This window comes from Mobula hypostoma, chromosome 7 (assembly GCF_963921235.1).
Source record: "Mobula hypostoma chromosome 7, sMobHyp1.1, whole genome shotgun sequence".
Lineage (NCBI taxonomy): Eukaryota > Metazoa > Chordata > Chondrichthyes > Myliobatiformes > Myliobatidae > Mobula > Mobula hypostoma.
Window position 1 is genome coordinate 25167112 of NC_086103.1, and position 5057 is coordinate 25172168.

The following is a 5057-nucleotide window of genomic DNA, read 5'->3' on the forward strand; positions in this document are numbered from 1 at the left end:
TGGCAAGCAAACTTCTAGTGGGACCAGAGAAAATTGCATGAAAGACATTCAAGGATGTTGTTGAAAATTTTCTTGGCAACTATAGGGCACCAAAATAGGCACAGCTGGCTGACAACATGCTTCAAGCATACAAAACAATGAAGTGCAATACTTCAGAAAATATTCATTTTCTGCATTCTCATTTAGACTTCTTCCCTGCCAACCTTGGTGCTGTCAGTGATGAGCATGGTGAAAGGTTTCACCAGGCCATGGCTGCTGTGGAGAAATGGTATCAGGATAAATAGAATCATCAAAATGCTGGAGGAACTCAGCAAGCCAGGTAACGTCTATGGAAAAGAGTATAGCTGACATTTCAGGCTGAGACCCTTCATCAGGACTTTTCAGATAAAGGGTCCAAACTCAAAATGTCAACTGTTTAATCTTTTCCATAGATGCTGCCTGGCCAGCTGAATTCCTCCCGCATTTTGTGTGTGTTGCTTTGATTTCCAGCATCTGCAGATTTTCTCTTGTTTGGAATCCATCAATGCTGGCTGATTATTGTTAGACACTTACGTGAGAAGCCTTTGACACTGAGTACAAATGAAAATCATCAACAAAACGTTTTTAGCTGAGTTGAACTATTGCAAAGCCTCAGCACTTTTATGCAATTAAATGCATTATATTCAATAAAAGTTAATTTCTTGTTTCTCCAAATTGCAACGTGAGGCAAGTAGTCTGAAATTATATTTGCGCACAGCTTCAAGCAGTCGATCATAAACAAAAAAAGAATTCTGAAGAAGCAACACTTTAAAAAAGATCTGTTGACCAATGTAACCAAATCTGTTGTTCAATGTAATAGAGGAGGTTCACAAGGATGATTCCGGGAATGAAGGGGTTATCAGATGGGGAACATTTGGCAGCTTTGGGCCTGTATTCACTGGAATTTAGAGGAATGTGGGGCAACCTCATTAAAACCTACCAAATGTTGAAGAGGCTAGATAGGGTGAACGTGGAGAGGATGTTTCCTATGGCAGGGGTATCCAGAACAACAGGGCACAGCCACAGAATTGAGGGGCGACCTCTTAGAACAGAGGTAAGGAGGAATTTTTTTCTTAGCCAGAGAGAAGTTGATCTGTGGAATGCTCTGCCACCGACTGCAGTGAAGGCCAATCCGTGGGTATTCCTGATCGGTCAAAGGATATGGCATCAAAGGATATGGCGTGAAGGCAGGTGTATGGGGTTGAGTGGGATCTGGGTTCAACCACGAGGCAAGCTCGGAGCAGACTCGATGGGCTGAATGGCCTAATTCTGCTCCTATGTCTCATGGGTTTATGCTATTTTGGAATCGGCATTCAAATTAAAGCTGAAGGGGCTCTCTATGTTCTGGGGCGGGGGGTTGAAAAAGTTTACCTATGTCTCACAACTAGATTTACTTCAGCATCTCATCACCGCACTTGGCATTTGGTATGTTACTCTGTGCAAATGGGGCTGAGTCTTATATTGTAGGAGAACGAGGAGAATATATTATTAAGGAAGCTATTTTGAAAATAAAAATAGGATCTGGCAGTCAACGTGAATTTATGAAAGGGTAATCATGTTCGACTAATCTGTTAGACTTTTTGAGGTTTTACTTAGCAGAATAAATATGGATTAAACAGTTGATGTTGTGGATTTAGACTTTCAGAAGGCCTTTGATAAAATACCACACGGGAAATCATTAAAACAAAATTAGACCACATGGTATTGGAGATAATACAGAGGATTGAGATTAGCGTTATTCGATTAGTTTTATTTGTCACACGTGCATCAAAACATACAGTGAAGTGTGTCATTTTGCATCAACAACCACCAGACCTCAAAAACATAGATCACTTGGTCAGTCTCATTTCCCAATACAAGTTCTAGCATGGAGCCCCCTTAGTTAGACTACCAACATATGTACCAAAAAACTATCCCACATGTACCAAACAAATTCTTCCCTTTTTAAGCCTCTGACACTAGGGGAGTAACAGTCAGTGCTGGGGAAAGTAAGGACAGTCACTGCATATTCTTTGTTGCTGATATAACTTTCCATAATCTACACAAATCGGATGTGACAAGGAATTAGGAAGGTAAAGTTCAGCAATTGAGATATGAACGTACAAAATGAGATATGAATATGAGAGTAAGCCACTGGTCTCTCAAGCCTGCTCCAGAATTTGATAAGATCATATCTAATCAGATTTTAAGTCATTCTGCAATTTCTGGCTATCCATAATTACCATTTACCCCCTTGCTCACCAAGTATGTATTACATCTGCCCCAAAATAAACTCAGTTGCCACTTTATTGGTGTCACTGGTACACTGGCTCGTTAATGCAAGTATCTAATCAGCCAATAATGTGGCAGCAACTCAATGCATAAAAGCATGCAGATATGATTGAGAGATTCAGGTAAAACATCGGCATAGGGAAGAAATGTGATCTAAGTGTCCTTGACCATAGAATGATTACTGGTGCTGGACTGGGTGGTTTGAGTGTTTAAGAAACTACTGATCTCCTGGAATTTTCACACACAGCAGGCTAGAATTTACAGAGAATGGTGTGAAAATGAAAAGAACATCCAATGGGCGGCAGTTCTGTGGGTGAAATCGTCTTGTTAATGAGAGAGCTCAGAGAAGAATGACTACACTTGTTCAAGCTGACAGAAAGGCACCTGTAACTCAAATAACTATGCATTACAACAGTGATGCATTGATCAGTATCTCTGAACGCACAGCACGTTGAAACTTAAAGTGGATTGGATACAGTAGCTGTAGACCATGAATATACACTCAGTGACAACTTTATTAGGTGCAGGAGGTACCTAATAAAGTCACCAGTGAGTGTATATTCAAAAGCTCCCTGTCTCAGGCCTAAATGGGTGATCCCTGAAACAGCAATTTTAGATTCTTCCCCAAGAGGAAACATCTTTTCCTCATCCACCCTGCATGACCTCTCTGGATCTTGTGTGGTTTAAGTTCTCTCCCAATTTTCTAAACACTAACAAATATAAGCCAACCTGTATAACCTTTGCTCGTAATCCTTTGATTAATCTGGCAAACCTTCCTTTATCTCCTTATTTAAGGAAAGATGTCAATGAGTCTACTCACTATCATCTTTCCTCAAATAAAGAGATCAATGCTCTATTCTGTTAAGTACACCCCTTATATAATGGGTAGTGGGTAGTGGCTCCATTTGTCAGTACTACAGGGCGTGACGACCCTGCCCTACACGAGTCCTGGGCTCAGCTGGCTCTGGCTGACAGTACCCGGTATGGGCCCCTATCCAGGGTTACGGATCCCACTGCCTTGTGGGTATCTTTGGGAGAAGAGAGGGCTAGGGAGTAAACCCTGCACAAATCCGGAGTGGAGCCCCTAAGGCGGTTGGATGACGTATCACGTCACCTCCCGGCAGCTCCTGCAGCCAAGCTGATGCCAAATGTACTGCTTCACATTCCTTTGGACCACATCCACGAGGCCAAGAGGGGGATCTTGATGTCTGGGCAGCCCAGGATCTCCATATTCATCGCCCAGGTCTGCGCCCTATAACTAAACTGGGCGCATCCATTGTCGACTTAAACAGACGGATCCATTACATTATATAATGTCATGCTCTGATTATATCGAGATCATAGTTGGTCCATCAAGTCTGCTCCGCCATTTCATCATGGCTGATTTATTATCCCTCTCAACCCCATTCTCCTGCCTTATCCCCTTAACCTTTCACACCCTTACTAATCAAGAACCTATCACACTCTGCTCTAAATATACTCAATATAAGTCTTCTTGCCTTAAGGAGGATATATTTGCAGTAGATGGAAGGTAGCAAAAGTTCACCAAGATGTCTCCAGTAATGGGTAGGACAGACTGGCTCTATACTCCCTGGATTTTAGGAGAATGAAAGATGATTTCATTGAAGCATACACAATTTTTATGGGATTTGACAGGTTAGATATCTCCTACTGCAGGCTCCCAATAAGAGATCAGCCATGCAGAGCAGAGGTGAGAAGAATTTTTTTTTCACCCGAAGAGTTGGAGACAAAAATGCTGAGGAATCTCCACTGTTCACTGTATTCACTACATAGATTGAAAAGTTTTTGGATATTAATGGATTAATGAGAAATAGAGATAAAGCCAGCAAGTGACCTGGAGAAAAAGCTCAGTCACGATCCTATTAAATGACAGATTAGACATACATACACCTGCTTCGATCTCTTATGTTCAAACATTACTTGACAACAATCCTTAATTACAGAAAGTGAGCTGGCTGAAGCCAAATTTATATAATAAAGAAGAGTCATATTGGAAACACAAATTCTTATTTTGTAAATACAGCTGAGCCCATTTAAAAAGGTGGCTGCTGTTCAATGTTACTGAGGCAAGCTATCATTTCCTTATGGCAGGCTGAGCTTCCTCTGATTGATGTTGAATATAGTGTTCCTGGCCTGTAACTATCTTTGATCTGTCTCAGTTGAAGTGAACTGTATCAGACTCTTGTACATGACTGTATCTGTTCATGTGCTTATATTCTTAGTAACAGCTTGAGAAAAAGAGTTTTAACATCTATTTTAGTTCCATTGACATTGGCAGCACTCTGCAACATACACTGTATGCCATGAGACTGCTGTCAGTCTACAGGACCAACACCTCATATTCTGTCTGGGTAGCCTTCAACCTCTAAGTTCCAGTAAATAATCTATTTCCCCCGTCTTTTCCATTCCCTATTCTGACCCCCCTCTTACCTCTTTTCTTCGCCTTACCTCCCTCTGGTGCCCCTCCTCATTCTCTGTCTCCCATGGTCCACTCTCCTCTCCTGTCAGATTCCTTCTTCTTCAGCTCTTTACCTTTTCCACCTATCACCTCCCAGCTTCTCATTTCATCCCTCCTCCCCGACTCACCCACCTTCCTCCTCACCTGGCTTTATCTATCACTTTCAGGCTTGAACTCTTTCCACCCCTTAGTCTACCACCACCTTATTCTGGCTTCTTCCTCATTCATTTCCAGTCCTGATGAAGAGTCTTGGCCTGAAATGTTGTCTGTTTATTCCCCTCCATAGAGG